At 41.8% G+C, this 23553-nt stretch overlaps 50 non-coding genes across 50 annotated transcripts; all 50 read right to left on the reverse strand.

Annotated features, from left to right (window-relative positions):
• Positions 1-188: 188 nt before the first annotated feature.
• On the reverse strand, positions 189-261 carry Trnat-cgu (transfer RNA threonine (anticodon CGU)). The gene has a single exon. It is a non-coding gene; the product is annotated as a tRNA-Thr (tRNA).
• A 462-nt stretch (positions 262-723) lies between these two features.
• Trnat-ugu (transfer RNA threonine (anticodon UGU)) lies at positions 724-796 on the reverse strand. Its single transcript has one exon. It is a non-coding gene; the product is annotated as a tRNA-Thr (tRNA).
• A 693-nt stretch (positions 797-1489) lies between these two features.
• Positions 1490-1562, reverse strand: Trnat-cgu (transfer RNA threonine (anticodon CGU)). Its single transcript has one exon. It is a non-coding gene; the product is annotated as a tRNA-Thr (tRNA).
• Positions 1563-2385: 823 nt separating this feature from the next.
• Positions 2386-2458, reverse strand: Trnat-ugu (transfer RNA threonine (anticodon UGU)). Its single transcript has one exon. It is a non-coding gene; the product is annotated as a tRNA-Thr (tRNA).
• A 289-nt stretch (positions 2459-2747) lies between these two features.
• On the reverse strand, positions 2748-2820 carry Trnat-cgu (transfer RNA threonine (anticodon CGU)). The gene has a single exon. It is a non-coding gene; the product is annotated as a tRNA-Thr (tRNA).
• Positions 2821-3156: 336 nt separating this feature from the next.
• Positions 3157-3229, reverse strand: Trnat-cgu (transfer RNA threonine (anticodon CGU)). The gene has a single exon. It is a non-coding gene; the product is annotated as a tRNA-Thr (tRNA).
• A 463-nt stretch (positions 3230-3692) lies between these two features.
• Trnat-ugu (transfer RNA threonine (anticodon UGU)) lies at positions 3693-3765 on the reverse strand. The gene has a single exon. It is a non-coding gene; the product is annotated as a tRNA-Thr (tRNA).
• Positions 3766-4347: 582 nt separating this feature from the next.
• Trnat-cgu (transfer RNA threonine (anticodon CGU)) lies at positions 4348-4420 on the reverse strand. The gene has a single exon. It is a non-coding gene; the product is annotated as a tRNA-Thr (tRNA).
• A 101-nt stretch (positions 4421-4521) lies between these two features.
• Positions 4522-4594, reverse strand: Trnae-uuc (transfer RNA glutamic acid (anticodon UUC)). Its single transcript has one exon. It is a non-coding gene; the product is annotated as a tRNA-Glu (tRNA).
• A 184-nt stretch (positions 4595-4778) lies between these two features.
• Trnat-ugu (transfer RNA threonine (anticodon UGU)) lies at positions 4779-4851 on the reverse strand. The gene has a single exon. It is a non-coding gene; the product is annotated as a tRNA-Thr (tRNA).
• Positions 4852-5049: 198 nt separating this feature from the next.
• Positions 5050-5119, reverse strand: Trnat-cgu (transfer RNA threonine (anticodon CGU)). Its single transcript has one exon. It is a non-coding gene; the product is annotated as a tRNA-Thr (tRNA).
• A 339-nt stretch (positions 5120-5458) lies between these two features.
• Positions 5459-5531, reverse strand: Trnat-cgu (transfer RNA threonine (anticodon CGU)). Its single transcript has one exon. It is a non-coding gene; the product is annotated as a tRNA-Thr (tRNA).
• Positions 5532-5995: 464 nt separating this feature from the next.
• Trnat-ugu (transfer RNA threonine (anticodon UGU)) lies at positions 5996-6068 on the reverse strand. The gene has a single exon. It is a non-coding gene; the product is annotated as a tRNA-Thr (tRNA).
• A 183-nt stretch (positions 6069-6251) lies between these two features.
• Positions 6252-6324, reverse strand: Trnat-ugu (transfer RNA threonine (anticodon UGU)). The gene has a single exon. It is a non-coding gene; the product is annotated as a tRNA-Thr (tRNA).
• A 183-nt stretch (positions 6325-6507) lies between these two features.
• Positions 6508-6580, reverse strand: Trnat-ugu (transfer RNA threonine (anticodon UGU)). The gene has a single exon. It is a non-coding gene; the product is annotated as a tRNA-Thr (tRNA).
• A 198-nt stretch (positions 6581-6778) lies between these two features.
• Positions 6779-6851, reverse strand: Trnaa-ugc (transfer RNA alanine (anticodon UGC)). Its single transcript has one exon. It is a non-coding gene; the product is annotated as a tRNA-Ala (tRNA).
• A 184-nt stretch (positions 6852-7035) lies between these two features.
• Positions 7036-7108, reverse strand: Trnat-ugu (transfer RNA threonine (anticodon UGU)). The gene has a single exon. It is a non-coding gene; the product is annotated as a tRNA-Thr (tRNA).
• Positions 7109-7306: 198 nt separating this feature from the next.
• Positions 7307-7376, reverse strand: Trnat-cgu (transfer RNA threonine (anticodon CGU)). The gene has a single exon. It is a non-coding gene; the product is annotated as a tRNA-Thr (tRNA).
• Positions 7377-7715: 339 nt separating this feature from the next.
• Trnat-cgu (transfer RNA threonine (anticodon CGU)) lies at positions 7716-7788 on the reverse strand. Its single transcript has one exon. It is a non-coding gene; the product is annotated as a tRNA-Thr (tRNA).
• A 464-nt stretch (positions 7789-8252) lies between these two features.
• On the reverse strand, positions 8253-8325 carry Trnat-ugu (transfer RNA threonine (anticodon UGU)). Its single transcript has one exon. It is a non-coding gene; the product is annotated as a tRNA-Thr (tRNA).
• A 184-nt stretch (positions 8326-8509) lies between these two features.
• On the reverse strand, positions 8510-8582 carry Trnat-ugu (transfer RNA threonine (anticodon UGU)). Its single transcript has one exon. It is a non-coding gene; the product is annotated as a tRNA-Thr (tRNA).
• A 255-nt stretch (positions 8583-8837) lies between these two features.
• On the reverse strand, positions 8838-8910 carry Trnaa-ugc (transfer RNA alanine (anticodon UGC)). The gene has a single exon. It is a non-coding gene; the product is annotated as a tRNA-Ala (tRNA).
• Positions 8911-9094: 184 nt separating this feature from the next.
• Trnat-ugu (transfer RNA threonine (anticodon UGU)) lies at positions 9095-9167 on the reverse strand. The gene has a single exon. It is a non-coding gene; the product is annotated as a tRNA-Thr (tRNA).
• A 186-nt stretch (positions 9168-9353) lies between these two features.
• Positions 9354-9426, reverse strand: Trnat-ugu (transfer RNA threonine (anticodon UGU)). The gene has a single exon. It is a non-coding gene; the product is annotated as a tRNA-Thr (tRNA).
• Positions 9427-9610: 184 nt separating this feature from the next.
• Trnat-ugu (transfer RNA threonine (anticodon UGU)) lies at positions 9611-9683 on the reverse strand. Its single transcript has one exon. It is a non-coding gene; the product is annotated as a tRNA-Thr (tRNA).
• A 255-nt stretch (positions 9684-9938) lies between these two features.
• Trnaa-ugc (transfer RNA alanine (anticodon UGC)) lies at positions 9939-10011 on the reverse strand. Its single transcript has one exon. It is a non-coding gene; the product is annotated as a tRNA-Ala (tRNA).
• A 184-nt stretch (positions 10012-10195) lies between these two features.
• On the reverse strand, positions 10196-10268 carry Trnat-ugu (transfer RNA threonine (anticodon UGU)). Its single transcript has one exon. It is a non-coding gene; the product is annotated as a tRNA-Thr (tRNA).
• A 339-nt stretch (positions 10269-10607) lies between these two features.
• Positions 10608-10680, reverse strand: Trnat-cgu (transfer RNA threonine (anticodon CGU)). The gene has a single exon. It is a non-coding gene; the product is annotated as a tRNA-Thr (tRNA).
• Positions 10681-11143: 463 nt separating this feature from the next.
• Positions 11144-11216, reverse strand: Trnat-ugu (transfer RNA threonine (anticodon UGU)). The gene has a single exon. It is a non-coding gene; the product is annotated as a tRNA-Thr (tRNA).
• A 183-nt stretch (positions 11217-11399) lies between these two features.
• Trnat-ugu (transfer RNA threonine (anticodon UGU)) lies at positions 11400-11472 on the reverse strand. The gene has a single exon. It is a non-coding gene; the product is annotated as a tRNA-Thr (tRNA).
• A 581-nt stretch (positions 11473-12053) lies between these two features.
• On the reverse strand, positions 12054-12126 carry Trnat-cgu (transfer RNA threonine (anticodon CGU)). Its single transcript has one exon. It is a non-coding gene; the product is annotated as a tRNA-Thr (tRNA).
• An 823-nt stretch (positions 12127-12949) lies between these two features.
• Positions 12950-13022, reverse strand: Trnat-ugu (transfer RNA threonine (anticodon UGU)). The gene has a single exon. It is a non-coding gene; the product is annotated as a tRNA-Thr (tRNA).
• A 289-nt stretch (positions 13023-13311) lies between these two features.
• Positions 13312-13384, reverse strand: Trnat-cgu (transfer RNA threonine (anticodon CGU)). Its single transcript has one exon. It is a non-coding gene; the product is annotated as a tRNA-Thr (tRNA).
• Positions 13385-13720: 336 nt separating this feature from the next.
• Positions 13721-13793, reverse strand: Trnat-cgu (transfer RNA threonine (anticodon CGU)). The gene has a single exon. It is a non-coding gene; the product is annotated as a tRNA-Thr (tRNA).
• Positions 13794-14430: 637 nt separating this feature from the next.
• On the reverse strand, positions 14431-14503 carry Trnat-ugu (transfer RNA threonine (anticodon UGU)). Its single transcript has one exon. It is a non-coding gene; the product is annotated as a tRNA-Thr (tRNA).
• A 289-nt stretch (positions 14504-14792) lies between these two features.
• On the reverse strand, positions 14793-14865 carry Trnat-cgu (transfer RNA threonine (anticodon CGU)). The gene has a single exon. It is a non-coding gene; the product is annotated as a tRNA-Thr (tRNA).
• A 336-nt stretch (positions 14866-15201) lies between these two features.
• Trnat-cgu (transfer RNA threonine (anticodon CGU)) lies at positions 15202-15274 on the reverse strand. Its single transcript has one exon. It is a non-coding gene; the product is annotated as a tRNA-Thr (tRNA).
• Positions 15275-15921: 647 nt separating this feature from the next.
• On the reverse strand, positions 15922-15994 carry Trnat-ugu (transfer RNA threonine (anticodon UGU)). Its single transcript has one exon. It is a non-coding gene; the product is annotated as a tRNA-Thr (tRNA).
• Positions 15995-16283: 289 nt separating this feature from the next.
• Trnat-cgu (transfer RNA threonine (anticodon CGU)) lies at positions 16284-16356 on the reverse strand. The gene has a single exon. It is a non-coding gene; the product is annotated as a tRNA-Thr (tRNA).
• Positions 16357-16692: 336 nt separating this feature from the next.
• Positions 16693-16765, reverse strand: Trnat-cgu (transfer RNA threonine (anticodon CGU)). Its single transcript has one exon. It is a non-coding gene; the product is annotated as a tRNA-Thr (tRNA).
• Positions 16766-17406: 641 nt separating this feature from the next.
• On the reverse strand, positions 17407-17479 carry Trnaa-ugc (transfer RNA alanine (anticodon UGC)). Its single transcript has one exon. It is a non-coding gene; the product is annotated as a tRNA-Ala (tRNA).
• Positions 17480-17663: 184 nt separating this feature from the next.
• Trnat-ugu (transfer RNA threonine (anticodon UGU)) lies at positions 17664-17736 on the reverse strand. The gene has a single exon. It is a non-coding gene; the product is annotated as a tRNA-Thr (tRNA).
• A 1504-nt stretch (positions 17737-19240) lies between these two features.
• On the reverse strand, positions 19241-19313 carry Trnaa-ugc (transfer RNA alanine (anticodon UGC)). Its single transcript has one exon. It is a non-coding gene; the product is annotated as a tRNA-Thr (tRNA).
• A 183-nt stretch (positions 19314-19496) lies between these two features.
• Positions 19497-19569, reverse strand: Trnat-ugu (transfer RNA threonine (anticodon UGU)). Its single transcript has one exon. It is a non-coding gene; the product is annotated as a tRNA-Thr (tRNA).
• A 581-nt stretch (positions 19570-20150) lies between these two features.
• Trnat-cgu (transfer RNA threonine (anticodon CGU)) lies at positions 20151-20223 on the reverse strand. The gene has a single exon. It is a non-coding gene; the product is annotated as a tRNA-Thr (tRNA).
• Positions 20224-21046: 823 nt separating this feature from the next.
• Positions 21047-21119, reverse strand: Trnat-ugu (transfer RNA threonine (anticodon UGU)). The gene has a single exon. It is a non-coding gene; the product is annotated as a tRNA-Thr (tRNA).
• Positions 21120-21408: 289 nt separating this feature from the next.
• On the reverse strand, positions 21409-21481 carry Trnat-cgu (transfer RNA threonine (anticodon CGU)). Its single transcript has one exon. It is a non-coding gene; the product is annotated as a tRNA-Thr (tRNA).
• A 336-nt stretch (positions 21482-21817) lies between these two features.
• Positions 21818-21890, reverse strand: Trnat-cgu (transfer RNA threonine (anticodon CGU)). Its single transcript has one exon. It is a non-coding gene; the product is annotated as a tRNA-Thr (tRNA).
• Positions 21891-22537: 647 nt separating this feature from the next.
• On the reverse strand, positions 22538-22610 carry Trnat-ugu (transfer RNA threonine (anticodon UGU)). Its single transcript has one exon. It is a non-coding gene; the product is annotated as a tRNA-Thr (tRNA).
• Positions 22611-23308: 698 nt separating this feature from the next.
• Trnat-cgu (transfer RNA threonine (anticodon CGU)) lies at positions 23309-23381 on the reverse strand. Its single transcript has one exon. It is a non-coding gene; the product is annotated as a tRNA-Thr (tRNA).
• Between the last annotated feature and the right edge of the window lie 172 nt (positions 23382-23553).

The following is a 23553-nucleotide window of genomic DNA, read 5'->3' on the forward strand; positions in this document are numbered from 1 at the left end:
TCATAGATAGACAATACAAAGGGAGCATCCAAAGCCTCCAGTGAGGATCGAACTCACGACCTTGGGTTTACAAAACCAGCGCCCTAACAGCTGAGCTATGGCTGCGACTGAAAACGCGGGTGGAACATGACAATGTGTGGATTTGATTGATTGGTTGATAAAGCAAAAGCAGGCAAAGACGACAATACAGCCACCAGCGAGATTCGAACTCGCGACCCCTGCTTTACGAGAGCAGTGCTCTAACCACTGAGCTATGGCGGCGTCGAAAATGCAAAAGGAACGAAACAATTTATAGATTTCAATGACTAATTGCCATTTTCTTATTTTCTTGATAGATAGACATCACGGAACGAGCATGCAAAGCCACCAGCGAGGATCAAACTCACGACCCCTGGTTTACAAGACCTGTGCTCTAATTACAGATGTATGGCGGCTACTGAAAAGACCGTTGGAACAGGACAATGTATAGATTTGAATAACTACTTTCACTCGTTCGGATTTGACGGATTGTTAGATATACCATAAGAAGCCGTCCAGAAAAGCAATAAGGCCACCTGCTCGGTTACAATTCGCGACTCCTGCTTTACGAGAGCATTGCACTAACCATTGAACTATGGCGTCGAATGAAACTATACATGAAAGAGGCTAAGGCATAGATTTTGTTAAATAGTTGTTATTTTTTAATTTTCTTGAAAGATAGACATAAACAAAAGCGACATCCAATGCCACTAGTGAGAATCGAACTCACGACCCCTGGTTTACAAGACCAGTGCTCTTACCACTGAGCTATGGAGGCGACTGAAAAGACTGAAACAAGACAATGTGTGGATTTGATTAACTACTTTCACTCGTTCGGATTTGATTGATTGGTTGATAGAGCAAAAGCAGTTAAAGAGAGCAATTAAGCTACCAGTGAGGATCGAACTCGCGACCCCTGCTTTATGAAAGCAGTGCACTAACCAATGAACTATGGCGTTGACTGAAACTATGCATGGAACAAGGTAATGTGTAGATTTCATTAACTAATTGTAAGGTTTGTTGTTTCATTTACTCGATAGATAAGACATAAAAAAAAAACAAAGAACCAAAGCCACCAGTGAGGATCGAATTCACGACCCCTGGTTTACGGAACCAGTGCCCTAACATGGCGGCGACTAAAATCGCGAATGAAACACGACAATGTGTGGATTTGATTAAATAATTTCACTCGTTCGGATCCGATTGGCGCCAACTGAAACTATGCATGGAACAAGACAATGTATAGATTTCATTAACTATGAATGTCATTTTTTTTTATTTCTTCATAGATAGACAATACAAAGGGAGCATCCAAAGCCTCCAGTGAGGATCGAACTCACGACCTTGGGTTTACAAAACCAGCGCCCTAACAGCTGAGCTATGGCTGCGACTGAAAACGCGGGTGGAACATGACAATGTGTGGATTTGATTGATTTGTTGATAAAGCAAAAGCAGGCAAAGACGACAATACAGCCACCAGCGAGATTCGAATTCGCGACCCCTGCTTTACGAGAGCAGTGCTCTAACCACTGAGCTATGGCGGCGTCGAAAATGCAAAAGGAACGAAACAATTTATAGATTTCAATGACTAATTGCCATTTTCTTATTTTCTTGATAGATAGACATCACGGAACGAGCATGCAAAGCCACCAGCGAGGATCGAACTCACGACCCCTGGTTTACAAGACCTGTGCTCTAATTACAGATGTATGGCGGCTACTGAAAAGACCGTTGGAACAGGACAATGTATAGATTTGAATAACTACTTTCACGCGATCGGATTTGACGGATTGTTAGATATACCATAAGAAGCCGTCCAGAACAGCAATAAAGCCACCTGCTCGGTTACAATTCGCGACTCCTGCTTTACGAGAGCATTGCACTAACCATTGAACTATGACGTCGAATGAAACTATACATGAAAGAGTCTAAGGTATAGATTTTGTTAAATAGTTGTTATTTTTTAATTTTCTTGAAAGATAGACATAAACAAAGGGATATCCAAAGCCACTAGTGATGATCGAACTCCCGACCCCTGGTTTACAAGACCAGTGCTCTAATTGCGGATGTATATCGGCTACTGAAAAGACCGTTGGAAAAGGACAATGTATGGATTTGATTAACTACTTTCACTCGTTCGGATTTGACGGATTGTTAGATATACCATAAGAAGCCGTCCAGAACAGCAATAAAGCCACCTGCTCGGTTACAACTCGCGACTCCTGCTTTACGAGAGCACTGCACTAACCATTGAACTATGGCGTCGATTGAAACTATGCATGAAACAAGATAATATGTAGATTTCGTTAAATAGTTGTTCTTTTTTGATTTTCTTGAAAGATAGACATAAACAAAAGCGACATCCAATGCCACTAGTGAGAATCGAACTCACGACCCCTGGTTTACAAGACCAGTGCTCTAACCACTGAGCTATGGCGGCGACTGAAAAGACTGAAACAAGACAATGTGTGGATTTGATTAACTACCTTCACTCGCTCGGATTTGATTGATTGGTTGATAGAGCAAAAGCAGTTAAATACAGCAATTAAGCCACCAGTGAGGATCGAACTCGCGACCCCTGCTTTATGAAAGCGGTGCACTAACCAATGAACTATGGCGTTGACTGAAACTATTCATGGAACAAGATAATGTATAGATTTCAGTAACTAATTGTCACGTGTGTTGTTTCATTTTCTCGATAGATAAGACATAAAAAAACAAAGAACCAAAGCCACCAGTGAGGATCGAACTCACGACCCCTGGTTTACGGGACCAGTGCCCTTACCACTGAGCTATGGCGGCGACTAAAATCGCGAATGAAACAATACAATGTGTGGATTTGATTAACTAATTTCACTCGTTCGGATCCGATTGGCGCCAACTGAAACTATGCATGGAGCAAGACAATGTATAGATTTCATTAACTATGAATGTCATTTTTTTAATTTCTTGATAGATAGACAACACAAAGGGAGCATCCAAAGCCTCCAGTGTGGATCGACCTCACGACACTTGGTTTACAAGACCAGCGCCCTAACAGCTGAGCTATGGCTGCGACTGAAAACGCGGGTGGAACGTGACAATGTGTGGATTTGAGTGATTGGTTGATAAAGCAAAAGCAGTCAAAGACAACAATACAGCCACCAGCGAGATTCGAACTCGCGACCCCTGCTTTACGAGAGCAGTGCTCTAACCACTGAGCTATGGCGGCGTCGAAAATGCAACGGAACGAAACAATTTATAGATTTCAATGACTAATTGCCATTTTCTCATTTTCTTGATAGATACACATCACGGAACGAGCATGCAAAGCCAACAGTGAGGATCGAACTCACGACCCCTGGTTTACAAGACCAGTGCTCTAATTACGGATGTATGGCGATTACTGAAAAGAACGTTGGAAAAGGACAATGAATAGATTTGATTAACTACTTTCACTCGTTCGGATTCGATTGATTGGTTGATAGAGCAAAAGCAGTTGAAGACAACAATTAAGCCACCAGTGAGGATCAAACTCACGACCCCTGCTTTACGAGAACAGTGCACTAACCAACGAACTATGGCGTTGACTGAAACTATGCATGGAACAAGATAATGTGTAGATTTCATTAACTAATTGTAAGGTTTGTTGTTTCATTTACTCGATAGATGAATATCAAAAAACTAGGAACCAAAGCTACCAGTGAGGATCGAACTCACGACCTCTGGTTTACAAGACCAGTGCTCTAACCACTGAGCTATGGCGGCGACTGAACACGCGAAGGAAACAAGACATTGTGTGGATTTGATTAACTAATTTAACTCTTTCGGATTTGATTGGCGCCGACTGCAACTATGCATGGAACAAGATAATGTATAGATTTCATTAACTAATTGAGAGGTTTGTTGTTTCATTTTCTCGATAGTTAAACATAAAAAAATTGGAACCAAAGCCACCAGTGAGGATCGAACTCACGACCCCTGGTTTACGGGACCAGTGCCCTAACCACTGAGCTCTGGCGCGACTAAAATTGCGAATGAATCAAGACAATGTGCGGATTTGATTAACTAGTTCGTATCCGATTGGCGCCAACTGGAACTATGCATGGATCAAGACAATGTATAGATTTCATTAACTATGAATGTCATTTTTTTAATTTCTTGTGAGATAGACAATACAAAGGGAGCATCCAAAGCCTCCAATGAGGATCTAACTCACGACCCTTGGTTTACAAGACCAGCGCCCTAACAACTGAGCTATGGCTGCGACTGAAAACGCGGGTGGAACATCACAATTTGTGGATTTGATTGATTGGTGGACAATGCAAAAGCAGTCAAAGACAACAATACAGCCACCAGCGAGATTCGACCTCGCGACCCCTGCTTTACGAGAGCAGTGCTCTAACCACTGAGCTATGGCGTCGACTGAAACTATCCGTGGAAGAAGATAATGTATAGATTTCGTTAAATAATTGTCATTTTTTTATTTCTTGAAAGACAGACATAAACAAAAGGGACATCCAAAGCCACCAGTGAGGATCGAACTCACGACCCCTGGTTTGAAAGACCAGTGCTCTAACCACTGAGCTATGGCGGCGACTCAACACGCGAAGGAAACAAGACAATGTGTAGATTTGATTAACTAATTTCACTCGTTCGGATTTGATTGGCGCCGACTGAAACTACGCATGGAACAAGATAATGTATAGATTTCATTAACTAATTGTAAGGTTTGTTGTTTCATTTAAACGATAGATGGACATCAAAAAACTAGGAACCAAAGCCACCAGTGGAGATCGAACTCACGACCCCTGGTTTACAAGACCAGTGCTCTAACCACTGAGCTATGGCGGCGACTGAAAACGCTAATGAAACAAGACAATGTTTGGATTTGATTAACTAATTCCACTCGTTCGGATTTGATTGGCGCCGACTATGGCGCCGACTGAAACTATTCATGGAACAAGATAATGTATAGATTTCAGTAACCAATTGTCAGGTGTGTTGTTTCATTTTCTCGATAGATAAGACATAAAATAAACAAAGAACCAAAGCCTCAAGTGAGGATCGAACTCACGACCCCTGGTTTACGGGACCAGTGCCCTTACCACTGAGCTATGGCGGCGACTAAAATCGCGAATGAAACAATACAATGTGTGGATTTGATTAACTAATTTCACTCGTTCGGATCCGATTGGCGCCAACTGAAACTATGCATGGAGCAAGACAATGTATAGATTTCATTAACTATGAATGTCATTTTTTAAATTTCTTGATAGATAGACAACACAAAGGGAGCATCCAAAGCCTCCAGTGAGGATCGACCTCACGACACTTGGTTTACAAGACCAGCGCCCTAACAGCTGAGCTATGGCTGCGACTGAAAACGCGGGTGGAACGTGACAATGTGTGGATTTGATTGATTGGTTGATAAAGCAAAAGCAGTCAAAGACAACAATACAGCCACCAGCGAGATTCGAAATCGCGACCCCTGCTTTACGAGAGCAGTGCTCTAACCACTGAGCTATGGCGGCGTCGAAAATGGAGATGGAACGAAACAATTTATAGATTTCAATAACTAATTGCCATTTTCTTATTTTCTTGATAGATAGACATCACGGATCGAGCATGCAAAGCCAACAGTGAGGATCGAACTCACGACCCCTAGTTTACAAGACCAGTGCTCTAATTACGGATGTATGGCGATTACTGAAAAGACCGTTGGAAAAGGACAATGAATAGATTTGATTAACTACTTTCACTCGTTCGGATTCGATTGATTGGTTGATAGAGCAAAAGCAGTTAAAGACAACAATTAAGCCACCAGTGAGGATCGAACTCGCGACCCCTGCTTTACGAGAACAGTGCACTAACCAACGAACTATGGCGTTGACTGAAACTATGCATGGGACAAGATAATGTGTAGATTTCATTAACTAATTGTAAGGTTTGTTGTTTCATTTACTCGATAAATGGATATCAAAAAACTAGGAACCAAAGCCACCAGTGAGGATCGAACTCACGACCCCTGGTCTACAAGACCAGTGCTCTAACTACTGAGCTATGGCGGCGACTGAACACGCGAAGGAAACAAGACATTGTGTGGATTTGATTAACTAATTTAACTCGTTCGGATTTGATTGGCGCCGACTGCAACTATGCATGGAACAAGATAATGTATAGATTTCATTAACTAATTGTAAGGTTCGTTGTTTTATTTTCTCGATAGTTAAACATAAAAAAATTGGAACCAAAGCCACCAGTGAGGACCGAACTCACGACCCCTGGTTTACAAGACCAGTGCTCTAACCACTGAGCTATGGCGGCGACTCAACACGCGAAGGAAACAAGACAATGTGTAGATTTGATTAACTAATTTCACTCGTTCGGATTTGATTGGCGCCGACTGAAACTATGCATGGAACAAGATAATGTATAGATTTCATTAACTAATTGTAAGGTTTGTTGTTTCATTTTCTAGATAGGTAAACATAAAAAAATTGGAACCAAAGCCACCAGTGAGGATCGAACTCACGACCCCTGGTTTACAAGACCAGTGCTCTAACCACTGAGCTATTGCGGCGACTGAAAACGCTAATTAAACAAGACAATGTTTGGATTTGATTAACTAATTCCACTCGTTCGGATTTGATTGGCGCCGACTATGGCGCCGACTGAAACTATTCATGGAACAAGATAATGTATAGATTTCAGTAACTAATTGTCAGGTATGTTGTTTCATTTACTCGATAGTTAAGACCTAAAATAAAAAAAGAACCAAAGCCACCAGTGAGGATCGAACTCACGACCCCTGGTTTGCAAGACCAGTGCTCTAACCACTGAGCTATGGCGGCGACTCAACACGCGAAGGAAACAAGACAATGTGTAGATTTGATTAACTAATTTCACTCGTTCGGATTTGATTGGCGCCGACTGAAACTATGCATGGAACAAGATAATGTATAGATTTCATTAACTAATTGTAAGGTTTGTTGTTTCATTTAAACGATGTATGGACATCAAAAAACTAGGAACCAAAGCCACCAGTGAGGATCGAACTCACGACCCCTGGTTTACAAGACCAGTCTTCTAACCACTGAGCTATGGCGGCGACTGAAAACGCTAATGAAACAAGACAATGTTTGGATTTGATTAACTAATTCCACTCGTTCGGATTTGATTGGCGCCGACTATGGCGCCGACTGAAACTATTCATGGAACAAGATAATGTATAGATTTCAGTAACTAATTGTCAGGTGTGTTGTTTCATTTTCTCGATAGATAAGACATAAAATAAACAAAGAACCAAAGCCTCAAGTGAGGATCGAACTCACGACCCCTGGTTTACGGGACCAGTGCCCTCACCACTGAACTATGGCGGCGACTAAAATCGGGAATGAAACAATACAATGTGTGGATTTGATTAACTAATTTCACTCGTTCGGATCCGATTGGCGCCAACTGAAACTATGCATGGAGCAAGACAATGTATAGATTTCATTAACTATGAATGTCATTTTTTAAATTTCTTGATAGATAGACAACACAAAGGAAGCATCCAAAGCCTCCAGTGAGGATCGACCTCACGACACTCGGTTTACAAGACCAGCGCCCTAACAGCTGAGCTATGGCTGCGACTGAAAACGCGGGTGGAGCGTGACAATGTGTGGATTTGATTGATTGGTTGATAAAGCAAAAGCAGTCAAAGACAACAATACAGCCACCAGCGAGATTCGAACTCGCGACCCCTGCTTTACGAGAGCAGTGCTCTAACCACTGAGCTATGGAGGCGTCGAAAATGCAAATGGAACGAAACAATTTATAGATTTCAATACCTAATTGCCATTTTCTTATTTTCTCGATAGATAGACATCACGGATCGAGCATGCAAAGCCAACAGTGAGGATCGACCTCACGACCCCTGGTTTACAAGACCAGTGCTCTAATTACGGATGTATGGCGATTACTGAAAAGACCGTTGGAAAAGGACAATGAATAGATTTGATTAACTACTTTCACTCGTTCGGATTCGATTGATTGGTTGATAGAGCAAAAGCAGTTAAAGACAACAATTAAGCCACCAGTGAAGATCGAACTCGCGACTCCTGCTTTACGAGAACAGTGCACTAACCAACGAACTATGGCGTTGACTGAAACTATGCATGGAACAAGATAATGTGTAGATTTCATTAATTAATTGTAAGGTTTGATGTTTCAATTACTCGATAGATGGATATCAAAAAACTAGGAACCAAAGCCACCAGTGAGGATCGAACTCACGACCCCTGGTTTACAAGACCAGTGCTCTAACCACTGAGCTATGGCGGCCACTCAACACGCGAAGGAAACAAGACAATGTGTAGATTTGATTAACTAATTTCACTCGTTCGGATTTGATTGGCGCCGACTGAAACTATGCATGGAACAAGATAATGTATAGATTTCATCAACTAATTGTAAGGTTTGTTATTTCATTTAAACGATAGATGGACATCAAAAAACTAGGAACCAAAGCCACCAGTGAGGATCGAACTCACGACCCCTGGTTTACAAGACCAGTGCTCTAACCACTGACCTATGGCGGCGACTGAAAACGCTAATGAAACAAGACAATGTTTGGATTTGATTAACTAATTCCACTCGTTCGCATTTGATTGGCGCCGACTATGCCGCCGACTGGAACAATTCGTGGAACAAGATAATGTATAGATTTCAGTAACTAATTGTCAGGTGTGCGTCGACTGAAACTATCCGTGGAAGAAGATAACGTATAGATTTCGTTAAATAATTGTCATTTTTTTATTTCTTGAAAGACAGACATAAACAAAAAGGACATCCAAAGCCACCAGTGGGGATCGAACTCACGACCCCTGGTTTGCAAGACCAGTGCTCCAACCACTGAGCTATGGCGGCGACTCAACACGCGAAGGAAACAAGACAATGTGTAGATTTGATTAACTAATTTCACTCGTTCGGATTTGATTGGCGCCGACTGAAACTATGCATGGAACAAGATAATGTATAGGTTTCATTAACTAATTGTAAGGTTTGTTGTTTCATTAAAACGATAGATGGACATCAAAAAACTAGGAACCAAAGCCACCAGTGAGGATCGAACTCACGACCCCTGGTGTACAAGACCAGTGCTCTAACCACTGAGCTATGGCGGCGACTGAAAACGCTAATGAAACAAGACAATGTTGTGTGGATTTGATTAACTAATTTCACTTGTTCGGATTTGATTGGCGCCGACTGCAACTATGCATGGAACAAGATAATGTATAAATTTCATTAACTAATTGTAAGGTTTGTTGTTTCATTTTCTCGATAGTTAAACATAAAAAAATTGGAACCAAAGCCACCAGTGAGGATCGAACTCACGACCCCTGGTTTACAAGACCAGTGCTCTAACCACTGAGCTATGGCGGCCACTCAACACGCGAAGGAAACAAGACAATGTGTAGATTTGATTAACTAATTTCACTCTTTCGGATTTGATTGGCGCCGACTGAAACTATGCATGGAACAAGATAATGTATAGATTTCATTAACTAATTGTAAGGTTTGTTATTTCATTTGAACGATAGATGGACATCAAAAAACTAGGAACCAAAGCCACCAGTGAGGATCGAACTCACGACCCCTGGTTTACAAGACCAGTGCTCTAACCACTGAGCTATGGCGGCGACTGAAAACGCTAATGAAACAAGACAATGTTTGGATTTGATTAACTAATTCCACTCGTTCGGATTTGATTGGCGCCGACTATGGCGCCGACTGAAACTATTCGTGGAACAAGATAATGTATAGATTTCAGTAACTAATTGTCAGGTGTGCGTCGACTGAAACTATCCGTGGAAGAAGATAACGTATAGATTTCGTTAAATAATTGTCATTTTTTTATTTCTTGAAAGACAGACATAAACAAAAGGGACATCCAAAGCCACCAGTGGGGATCGAACTCACGACCCCTGGTTTGCAAGACCAGTGCTCTAACCAATGAGCTATGGCGGCGACTCAACACGCGAAGGAAACAAGACAATGTGTAGATTTGATTAACTAATTTCACTCGTTCGGATTTGGTTGGCGCCGACTGAAACTATGCATGGAACAAGATAATGTATAGGTTTCATTAACTAATTGTAAGGTTTGTTGTTTCATTTAAACGATAGATGGACATCAAAAAAGTAGGAACCAAAGCCACCAGTGAGGATCGAACTCACGACCCCTGGTTTACAAGACCAGTGCTCTAACCACTGAGCTATGGCGGCGACTGAAAACGCTAATGAAACAAGACAATGTTGTGTGGATTTGATTAACTAATTTCACTCGTTCGGATCCGATTGGCGCCAACAAGAACTATGCATGGAGCAAGACAATGTATAGATTTCATTAACTATGAATGTCATTTTTTTAATTTCTTGAAAGATAGACAACACAAAGGGAGCATCCAAAGCCTCCAGTGAGGATCGACCTCACGACACTTGGTTTACAAGACCAGCGCCCTAACAGCTGAGCTATGGCTGCGACTGAAAACGCGGGTGGAACATGACAATGTGTGGATTTGATTGATTGGTTGATAAAGCAAAAGCAGTCAAAGACAACAATACAGCCACCAGCGAGATTCGAACTCGCGACCCCTGCTTTACGAGAGCAGTGCTCTAACCACTGAGCTATGGCGGCGTCGAAAATCAAATGGAACGAAACAATTTATAGATTTCAATAACTAATTGCCATTTTCCTATTTTCTTGATAGATAGACATCACGGATCGAGCATGCAAATCCAACAGTGAGGATCGAACTCACGACCCTTTGTTTACAAGACCAGTGCTCTAATTACGGATGTATGGTGATTACTGAAAAGACCGTTGGTAAAGGAAAATGAATAGATTTGATTATCTACTTTCACTCGTTCGGATTCGATTGATTGGTTGATAGAGCAAAAGCAATTAAAGACAACAATTAAGCCACCAGTGAGGATCGAACTCGCGACCCCTGCTTTACGAGAGCAGTGCACTAACCAACGAACTATGGCGTTGAATGAAACTATGCATGGAACAAGATAATGTGTAGATTTCATTAACTAATTGTAAGGTTTGTTGTTTCATTTACTCGATAGATGGACATCAAAAAACTAGGAACCAAAGCCACCAGTGAGGATCGAACTCACGACCCCTGGGTTACAAGACCAGTGCTTTAACCACTGAGCTATGGCGGCGTCTGAACACGCAAAGGAAACAAGACATTGTGTGGATTTGATTAACTAATTTAACTCGTTCGGATTTGATTGGCGCCGACTGCAACTATGCATGGAACAAGATAATGTATAGATTTCATTAACTAATTGTAAGGTTTCATGTTTCATTTACTCGATAGTTAAACATAAAAAAATTGGAACCATAGCCACCAGTGAGAATCGAACTCATGACCCCTGGTTTACAAGACCAGTGCTCTAACCAGTGAGCTATGGCGGCGACTGAAAACGCTAATTAAACAAGACAATGTTTGGATTTGATTAACTAATTCCACTCGTTCGGATTTGATTGGCGCCGACTATGGCGCCGACTGAAACTATTCATGGAACAAGATAATGTATAGATTTCAGTAACTAATTGTCAGGTATGTTGCTTCATTTACTCGATAGTTAAGACATAAAATAAACAAAGAACCAAAGCCTCAATTGAGGATCGAACTCAGGACCCCTGGTTTACGGGACCAGTGCCCTAACCACTGAGCTATGGCGGCGACTAAAATCGCGAATGAAACAAGATAATGTGTGGATTTGATTAACTAGTTCGGATCCGATTGGCGCCAACTGAAACTATGCATGGAGCAAGACAATGTATAGATTTCATTAACTATGAATGCCATTTTTTTAATTTCTTGAGAGATAGACAATACAAACGTAGCATCCAAAGCCTCCAGTGAGGATTTAACTCACGACCCTTGGTTTACAAGACCAGCGCCCTAACAACTGAGATATGGCTGCGACTGAAAACGCGGGTGGAACATGACAATGTGTGGGTTTGATTGATTGATAGATAAAGCAAAATATAGCCACCAGCGAGATTCGAACTCGCGACCCCTGCTTTACGAGAGCAGTGCTCTAACCACTGAGCTATGGCGGCGTTGAAAATGCAAATGGAACGAAACAATTTATAGATTTCAATGACTAATTGCCATTTTCTTATTTTCTTGATAGATAGACATCACGGAACGAGCATGCAAAGCCACCAGTGAGGATCGAACTCACGACCCCTGGTTTACAAGACCAGTGCTCTGATTACAGATGTATGGCGGCTACTGAAAAGACCGTTGGAACAGGACAATGTATAGATTTGAATACCTACTTTCACTCGTTCGGATTTGACGGATTGTTAAATATACCATAAGAAGCCGTCCTGAACAGCAATAAAGCCACCTGCTCGGTTACAATTCGCGACTCCTGCTTTACGAGAGCATTGCACTAACCATTGAACTATGGCGTCGACTGAAACTATACATGAAAGAGGCTAAGGTATAGATTTTGTTAAATAGTTGTTATTTTTTAATTTTCTTGAAAGATAGAAATAAACAAAGGGATATCCAAAGCCACTAGAGATGATCGAACTCACGACCCCTGGTTTACAAGACCAGTGCTCTAATTGCGGATGTATATCGGCTACTGAAAAGACCGTTGGAAAAGGATAATGTATAGATTTGATTAACTACTTTCACTCGTTTGGATTTGACGGATTGTTAGATATACCATAAGAAGCCGTCCAGAACAGCAATAAAGCCACCTGCTCGGTTACAACTCGCGACTCCTGCTTTACGAGAGCACTGCACTAACCATTGAACTATGGCGTCGATTGAAACTATGCATGGAACAAGATAATATGTAGATTTCGTTAAATAGTTGTTATTTTTTAATTTTCTTGAAAGATAGACAAAAACAAAAGCGACACCCAATGCCACCAGTGAGAATCGAACTCACGACCCCTGGTTTACAAGACCAGTGCTCTAACCACTGAGCTATGGCGGCGACTGAAAAGACTGAAACAAGACAATGTGTGGATTTGATTAACTACTTTAGCTCGTTCGGATTTGATTGATTGGTTGATAGAGCAAAAGCAGTTAAAGCCAGCAATTAAGCCATCAGTGAGGATCGAACTCGCGACCCCTGCTTTATGAGAGCAGTGCACTAACCATTGAACTATAGCGTTGACTGAAACTATGCATGGAACAAGATAATGTGTAGATTTCATTAACTAATTGTAAGGTTTGTTGTTTCATTTACTCGATAGATAAGACATAAAAAAACAAAGAACCAAAGCCACCAGTGAGGATCGAATTCACGACCCCTGGTTTACGGGACCAGTGCCCTGACCACTGAGCTATAGCGGCGACTAAAATCGCGAATGAAACAAGACAATGTGTGGATTTGATTAACTAATTTCACTCGTTCGGATCCGATTGGCGCCAACTGAAACTATTCATGGAGCAAGACAATGTATGGATTTCATTAACTATGAACGTCATTTTTTTAATTTCTTTATAGATAGACAATACAAGGAGAGCATCCAACGCCTCCAGTGAGGATCGAACTCACGACCTTGGGTTTACAAAACCAGCGCCCTAACAGCTGAACTATGGCTGCGACTGAAAACGCGGGTGGAACATGACAATGTGTGGATTTGATTGATTGGTTGATAAAGCAAAAGCAGTCAAAGACAACAATACAGCCACCAGCGAGATTTGAACTCGCGACCCCTGCTTTACGAGAGCAGTGCTCTAACCACTGAGCTATGGCGGCGTCGAGAATGCAAATGGAACGAAACAATTTAGAGATTTCAATGACTAATTGCCATTTTCTTATTTTCTTGATAGATAGACATCACGGAACGAGCATGCAAAGCCACCAGTGAGGATCGAACTCGCGACCCCTACTTAATGAGAGCAGTGCACCAACCAATGAACTATGGCGTTGACTGAAACTATGCATGGAACAAGATTATGTGTAGATTTCATTAACAAATTGTAAGGTTTGATGTTTCATTTACTTGCTAGATGGACATCAAAAAACTAGGAACCAACGCCACCAGCGAGGACTCACGTGCCCTGGTTTACAAGACCAGTGTTCTAACCACTGAGCTATGGCGGCGACTCAAAACGCTAATGAAACAAGACAATGTGTAGATTTGATTAACTACTTTCACTCGTTCGGATTTGACGGATTGTTAGATATACCATAAGAAGCCGTCCAGAACAGCAATAAAGCCACCTGCTCGGTTACAACTCGCGACTCCTGCTTTACGAGAGCACTGCACTAACCATTGAACTATGGCGTCGATTGAAACTATGCATGGAACAAGATAATATGTAGATTTCGTTAAATAGTTGTTATTTTTTAATTTTCTTGAAAGATAGACATAAACAAAAGCGACATCCAATGCCACCAGTGAGAAACGAACTCACGACCCCTGGTTTACAAGACCAGTGCTCTAACCACTGAGCTATGGCGGCGACTGAAAAGACTGAAACAAGACAATGTGTGGATTTGATTAACTACTTTAGCTCGTTCGGATTTGATTGATTGGTTGATAGAGCAAAAGCAGTTAAAGACAGCAATTAAGCCACCAGTGAGGATCGAACTCGCGACCCCTGCTTTATGAGAGCAGTGCACTAACCATTGAACTATGGCGTTGACTGAAACTATGCATGGAACAAGATAATGTGTAGATTTCATTAACTAATTGTAAGGTTTGTTGTTTCATTTACTCGATAGATAAGACATAAAAAAACAAAGAACCAAATCCACCAGTGAGGATCGAATTCACGACCCCTGGTTTACGGGACCAGTGCCCTGACCACTGAGCTATGGCGGCGACTAAAATCGCGAATGAAACAAGACAATGTGTGGATTTGATTAACTAATTTCACTCGTTCGGATCCGATTGGCGCCAACTGAAACTATTCATGGAGCAAGACAATGTATGGATTTCATTAACTATGAACGTCATTTTTTTAATTTCTTTATAGATAGACAATAGAAGGAGAGCATCCAACGCCTCCAGTGAGGATCGAACTCACGACCTTGGGTTTACAAAACCAGCGCCCTAACAGCTGAACTATGGCTGCGACTGAAAACGCGGGTGGAACATGACAATGTGTGGATTTGATTGATTGGTTGATAAAGCAAAAGCAGTCACAGACAACAATACAGCCACCAGCGAGATTTGAACTCGCGACCCCTGCTTTACGAGAGCAGTGCTCTAACCACTGAGCTATGGCGGCGTCGAGAATGCAAATGGAACGAAACAATTTAGAGATTTCAATGACTAATTGCCATTTTCTTATTTTCTTGATAGATAGACATCACGGAACGAGCATGCAAAGCCACCTGTGAGGATCGAACTCGCGACCCCTACTTAATGAGAGCAGTGCACTAACCAATGAACTATGGCGTTGACTGAAACTATGCATGGAACAAGATTATGTGTAGATTTCATTAACAAATTGTAAGGTTTGATGTTTCATTTACTTGCTAGATGGACATCAAAAAACTAGGAACCAACGCCACCAGCGAGGACCAGTGAGGACTCACGAGCCCTGGTTTACAAGACCAGTGCTCTAACCACTGAGCTATGGCGGCGACTCAAAACGCTAATGAAACAAGACAATGTGTAGATTTGATTAACTACTTTCACTCGTTCGGATTTGACGGATTGTTAGATATACCATAAGAAGCCGTCCAGAACAGCAATAAAGCCACCTGCTCGGTTACAACTCGCGACTCCTGCTTTACGAGAGCACTGCACTAACCATTGAACTATGGCGTCGATTGAAACTATGCATGGAACAAGATAATATGTAGATTTCGTTAAATAGTTGTTATTTTTTAATTTTCTTGAAAGATAGACATAAACAAAAGCGACATCCAATGCCACCAGTGAGAAACGAACTCACGACCCCTGGTTTACAAGACCAGTGCTCTAACCACTGAGCTATGGCGGCGACTGAAAAGACTGGAACAAGACAATGTGTGGATTTGATTAACTACTTTAGCTCGTTCGGATTTGATTGATTGGTTGATAGAGCAAAAGCAGTTAAAGACAGCAATTAAGCCACCAGTGAGGATCGAACTCGCGACCCCTGCTTTATGAGAGCAGTGCACTAACCATTGAACTATGGCGTTGACTGAAACTATGCATGGAACAAGATAATGTGTAGATTTCATTAACTAATTGTAAGGTTTGTTGTTTCATTTACTCGATAGATAAGACATAAAAAAACAAAGAACCAAAGCCACCAGTGAGGATCGAATTCACGACCCCTGGTTTACGGGACCAGTGCCCTGACCACTGAGCTATGGCGGCGACTAAAATCGCGAATGAAACAAGACAATGTGTGGATTTGATTAACTAATTTCACTCGTTCGGATCCGATTGGCGCCAACTGAAACTATTCATGGAGCAAGACAATGTATGGATTTCATTAACTATGAACGTCATTTTTTAAATTTCTTTATAGATAGACAATACAAGGAGAGCATCCAAAGCCTCCAGTGAGGATCGAACTCACGACCTTGGGTTTACAAAACCAGCGCCCTAACAGCTGAGCTATGGCTGCGACTGAAAACGCGGGTGGAACATGACAATGTGTGGATTTGATTGATTGGTTGATAAAGCAAAAGCAGTCAAAGACAACAATACAGCCACCAGCGAGATTCGAACTCGCGACCCCTGCTTCACGAGAGCAGTGCTCTAACCACTGAGCTATGGCGGCGTCGAGAATGCAAATGGAACAAAACAATTTAGAGATTTCAATGACTAATTGCCATTTTCTTATTTTCTTGATAGATAGACATCACGGAACGAGCATGCAAAGCCACCAGTGAGGATCGAACTCGCGACCCCTACTTAATGAGAGCAGTGCACCAACCAATGAACTATGGCGTTGACTGAAACTACGCATGGAACAAGATTATGTGTAGATTTCATTAACAAATTGTAAGGTTTGATGTTTCATTTACTTCCTAGATGGACATCAAAAAACTAGGACACAACGCCACCAGCGAGGACCAGTGAGGACTCACGAGCCCTGGTTTACAAGACCAGTGCTCTAACCACTGAGCTATGGCGGCGACTGAAAACGCTAATGAAACAAGACAATGTGTAGATTTGATTAACTACTTTCACTTGTTCGGATTTGATTGATTGGTGGATATACCAAGAGAAGCCGTCCAAAACAGCAATGAAGTCACCAGCGCGGTTCCAACTCGCGACTTCTGCTTCACGACAGCAGTGTACAAACCAATGAACTATGGCGTCGACTGAAACTATCCGTGGAAGAAGATAATGTATAGATTTCGTTAAATAATTGTCATTTTTTATTTCTTGAAAGACATAAACAAAAGGGACATCCAAAGCCACCAGTGAGGATCGAACTCACGACTCCTGGTTTGCAAGACCAGTGCTCTAACCACTGAGCTATGGCGGCGACTTAACACGCGAAGGAAACAAGACAATGTGTAGATTTGATTACCTAATTTCACTCGTTCGGATTTGATTGGCGCCGACTGAAACTATGCATGGAACAAGATAATGTATAGATTTCATTAACTAATTGTAAGGTTTGTTGTTTCATTTAAACGATAGATGGACATCAAAAAACTAGGAACCAAAGCCACCAGTGAGTATCGAACTCACGACCCCTGGTTTACAAGACCAGTGCTCTAACCACTGAGCTATGGCGGCGACTGAAAACGCTAATAAAATAAGTCAATGTTTGGATTTGATTAACTAATTCCACTCGTTCGGATTTGATTGGCGCCGACTATGGCGCCAACTGAAACTATTCATGGAACAAGATAATGTATAGATTTCAGTAAGTAATTGTCAGGTGTGTTGTTTCATTTATTCGATAGATAACACATAAAAAAACAAAGAACCAAAGCCACCAGCGGGGATCGAACTCACGACCCCTGGTTTACGGCACCAGTGCCCTAGCCACAGAGCTATGACGGCGACTAAAATCGCGAATGAAACAAGACAATGTGTGAATTTGATTAACTACTTCCACTCGTTCGGATCCGATTGGCGCAAACTGAAACTATGCACGGAGCAAGACAATGTATAGATTTCATAAGCTATGAATGTCATTTTCTTAATTTCTTGATAGATAGACAACACAAAGGGGGCATCCAAAGCCTCCAGTGAGGATCGAACTCACGATCTTTGGTTTACAAGACCAGCGTCCAAACAGCTGAGCTATGGCTGCGACTGAATACGCGGGTGGAACATGACAATGTGTGGATTTGATTGATTGGTTGATAAAGCAAAAGCAGTCAAAGACAACAATACAGCCACCAACGAGATTCGAACTCGCGACCCCTGCTTTAGAAAGCAGTGCTCTAACCACTGAGCTATGGCGGCGTCGAAAATTCAACGGAACCCGAACAATTTATAGATTTCATTGACTAATTGCCATTTTCTTATTTTATTGATAGATAGACATCACGGAACGAGCATGCAAAGCCACCAGTGAGGATCGAACTCACGACCCCTGGTTTACAAGACCAGTGCTCTAATTACGGATGTATATCGGCTACTGAAAAGACCGTTGGAAAAGGACAATATATAGATTTGATTAACTACCTTCACTCGTTCGGATTTGACGGATTGTTAAATATACCATAAGAAGACGTCCAGAACAGCAATAAAGCCACCTGCTCGGTTACAACTCGCGAATCCTGCCTTACGAGAGCATTGCACTGACCATTGAACTAGGGCGTCGACTGAAGCTATACATGAAAGAAGATAAGGTATAGATTTTGGTAAATAGTTGTTATTTTTCAATTTTCTTGAAAGATGGACATAAACAAAAGGGACATCCAGAGCCACCAGTGAGGACCGAACTCACGACCCCTGGTTTACAAGACCAGTGCTCTAATTACGGATGTATATCGGCTACTGAAAAGACCGTTGAAAAAGGATAATGTATAGATTTGATTAACTACTTTCACTCGTTCGGATTTGATTGATTGGTTGATAGAGCAAAAGCAGCTAAAGACAGCAATTAAGCCACCAGTGAGGATCGAACTCGCGACCCCTGCTTTATGAGAGCAGTGCACTAACCAATGAACTATGGCGATGACTGAAACTATGCATGGAACAAGATAATGTGTAGACTTCATTAACTAATTGTAAGGTTTGTTGTTTCATTTACTCGATAGATGGACATCAAAAAACTAGGAACCAAAGCCACCAGTGAGGATCGAACTCACGACCCCTGGGTTACAAGACCAGTGCTTTAACCACTGAGCTATGGCGGCGTCTGAACACGCAAAGGAAACAAGACATTGTGTGGATTTGATTAACTAATTTAACTCGTTCGGATTTGATTGGCGCCGACTGCAACTATGCATGGAACAAGATAATGTATAGATTTCATTAACTAATTGTAAGGTTTCATGTTTCATTTACTCGATAGTTAAACATAAAAAAATTGGAACCATAGCCACCAGTGAGAATCGAACTCATGACCCCTGGTTTACAAGACCAGTGCTCTAACCAGTGAGCTATGGCGGCGACTGAAAACGCTAATTAAACAAGACAATGTTTGGATTTGATTAACTAATTCCACTCGTTCGGATTTGATTGGCGCCGACTATGGCGCCGACTGAAACTATTCATGGAACAAGATAATGTATAGATTTCAGTAACTAATTGTCAGGTATGTTGCTTCATTTACTCGATAGTTAAGACATAAAATAAACAAAGAACCAAAGCCTCAATTGAGGATCGAACTCAGGACCCCTGGTTTACGGGACCAGTGCCCTAACCACTGAGCTATGGCGGCGACTAAAATCGCGAATGAAACAAGATAATGTGTGGATTTGATTAACTAGTTCGGATCCGATTGGCGCCAACTGAAACTATGCATGGAGCAAGACAATGTATAGATTTCATTAACTATGAATGCCATTTTTTTAATTTCTTGAGAGATAGACAATACAAACGTAGCATCCAAAGCCTCCAGTGAGGATTTAACTCACGACCCTTGGTTTACAAGACCAGCGCCCTAACAACTGAGATATGGCTGCGACTGAAAACGCGGGTGGAACATGACAATGTGTGGGTTTGATTGATTGATAGATAAAGCAAAATATAGCCACCAGCGAGATTCGAACTCGCGACCCCTGCTTTACGAGAGCAGTGCTCTAACCACTGAGCTATGGCGGCGTTGAAAATGCAAATGGAACGAAACAATTTATAGATTTCAATGACTAATTGCCATTTTCTTATTTTCTTGATAGATAGACATCACGGAACGAGCATGCAAAGCCACCAGTGAGGATCGAACTCACGACCCCTGGTTTACAAGACCAGTGCTCTGATTACAGATGTATGGCGGCTACTGAAAAGACCGTTGGAACAGGACAATGTATAGATTTGAATACCTACTTTCACTCGTTCGGATTTGACGGATTGTTAAATATACCATAAGAAGCCGTCCTGAACAGCAATAAAGCCACCTGCTCGGTTACAATTCGCGACTCCTGCTTTACGAGAGCATTGCACTAACCATTGAACTATGGCGTCGACTGAAACTATACATGAAAGAGGCTAAGGTATAGATTTTGTTAAATAGTTGTTATTTTTTAATTTTCTTGAAAGATAGAAATAAACAAAGGGATATCCAAAGCCACTAGAGATGATCGAACTCACGACCCCTGGTTTACAAGACCAGTGCTCTAATTGCGGATGTATATCGGCTACTGAAAAGACCGTTGGAAAAGGATAATGTATAGATTTGATTAACTACTTTCACTCGTTTGGATTTGACGGATTGTTAGATATACCATAAGAAGCCGTCCAGAACAGCAATAAAGCCACCTGCTCGGTTACAACTCGCGACTCCTGCTTTACGAGAGCACTGCACTAACCATTGAACTATGGCGTCGATTGAAACTATGCATGGAACAAGATAATATGTAGATTTCGTTAAATAGTTGTTATTTTTTAATTTTCTTGAAAGATAGACAAAAACAAAAGCGACACCCAATGCCACCAGTGAGAATCGAACTCACGACCCCTGGTTTACAAGACCAGTGCTCTAACCACTGAGCTATGGCGGCGACTGAAAAGACTGAAACAAGACAATGTGTGGATTTGATTAACTACTTTAGCTCGTTCGGATTTGATTGATTGGTTGATAGAGCAAAAGCAGTTAAAGCCAGCAATTAAGCCATCAGTGAGGATCGAACTCGCGACCCCTGCTTTATGAGAGCAGTGCACTAACCATTGAACTATAGCGTTGACTGAAACTATGCATGGAACAAGATAATGTGTAGATTTCATTAACTAATTGTAAGGTTTGTTGTTTCATTTACTCGATAGATAAGACATAAAAAAACAAAGAACCAAAGCCACCAGTGAGGATCGAATTCACGACCCCTGGTTTACGGGACCAGTGCCCTGACCACTGAGCTATGGCGGCGACTAAAATCGCGAATGAAACAAGACAATGTGTGGATTTGATTAACTAATTTCACTCGTTCGGATCCGATTGGCGCCAACTGAAACTATTCATGGAGCAAGACAATGTATGGATTTCATTACCTATGAACGTCATTTTTTTAATTTCTTTATAGATAGACAATACAAGGAGAGCATCCAACGCCTCCAGTGAGGATCGAACTCACGACCTTGGGTTTACAAAACCAGCGCCCTAACAGCTGAACTATGGCTGCGACTGAAAACGCGGGTGGAACATGACAATGTGTGGATTTGATTGATTGGTTGATAAAGCAAAAGCAGTCAAAGACAACAATACAGCCACCAGCGAGATTTGAACTCGCGACCCCTGCTTTACGAGAGCAGTGCTCTAACCACTGAGCTATGGCGGCGTCGAGAATGCAAATGGAACGAAACAATTTAGAGATTTCAATGACTAATTGCCATTTTCTTATTTTCTTGATAGATAGACATCACGGAACGAGCATGCAAAGCCACCAGTGAGGATCGAACTCGCGACCCCTACTTAATGAGAGCAGTGCACCAACCAATGAACTATGGCGTTGACTGAAACTATGCATGGAACAAGATTATGTGTAGATTTCATTAACAAATTGTAAGGTTTGATGTTTCATTTACTTGCTAGATGGACATCAAAAAACTAGGAACCAACGCCACCAGCGAGGACCAGTGAGGACTCACGTGCCCTGGTTTACAAGACCAGTGTTCTAACCACTGAGCTATGGCGGCGACTCAAAACGCTAATGAAACAAGACAATGTGTAGATTTGATTAACTACTTTCACTCGTTCGGATTTGACGGATTGTTAGATATACCATAAGAAGCCGTCCAGAACAGCAATAAAGCCACCTGCTCGGTTACAACTCGCGACTCCTGCTTTACGAGAGCACTGCACTAACCATTGAACTATGGCGTCGATTGAAACTATGCATGGAACAAGATAATATGTAGATTTCGTTAAATAGTTGTTATTTTTTAATTTTCTTGAAAGATAGACATAAACAAAAGCGACATCCAATGCCACCAGTGAGAAACGAACTCACGACCCCTGGTTTACAAGACCAGTGCTCTAACCACTGAGCTATGGCGGCGACTGAAAAGACTGAAACAAGACAATGTGTGGATTTGATTAACTACTTTAGCTCGTTCGGATTTGATTGATTGGTTGATAGAGCAAAAGCAGTTAAAGACAGCAATTAAGCCACCAGTGAGGATCGAACTCGCGACCCCTGCTTTATGAGAGCAGTGCACTAACCATTGAACTATGGCGTTGACTGAAACTATGCATGGAACAAGATAATGTGTAGATTTCATTAACTAATTGTAAGGTTTGTTGTTTCATTTACTCGATAGATAAGACATAAAAAAACAAAGAACCAAATCCACCAGTGAGGATCGAATTCACGACCCCTGGTTTACGGGACCACTGCCCTGACCACTGAGCTATGGCGGCGACAAAAATCGCGAATGAAACAAGACAATGTGTGGATTTGATTAACTAATTTCACTCGTTCGGATCCGATTGGCGCCAACTGAAACTATTCATGGAGCAAGACAATGTATGGATTTCATTAACTATGAACGTCATTTTTTTAATTTCTTTATAGATAGACAATAGAAGGAGAGCATCCAACGCCTCCAGTGAGGATCGAACTCACGACCTTGGGTTTACAAAACCAGCGCCCTAACAGCTGAACTATGGCTGCGACTGAAAACGCGGGTGGAACATGACAATGTGTGGATTTGATTGATTGGTTGATAAAGCAAAAGCAGTCACAGACAACAATACAGCCACCAGCGAGATTTGAACTCGCGACCCCTGCTTTACGAGAGCAGTGCTCTAACCACTGAGCTATGGCGGCGTCGAGAATGCAAATGGAACGAAACAATTTAGAGATTTCAATGACTAATTGCCATTTTCTTATTTTCTTGATAGATAGACATCACGGAACGAGCATGCAAAGCCACCTGTGAGGATCGAACTCGCGACCCCTACTTAATGAGAGCAGTGCACTAACCAATGAACTATGGCGT

The sequence above is a fragment of the Styela clava genome, chromosome 13 (genome assembly GCF_964204865.1).
Source record: "Styela clava chromosome 13, kaStyClav1.hap1.2, whole genome shotgun sequence".
Lineage (NCBI taxonomy): Eukaryota > Metazoa > Chordata > Ascidiacea > Stolidobranchia > Styelidae > Styela > Styela clava.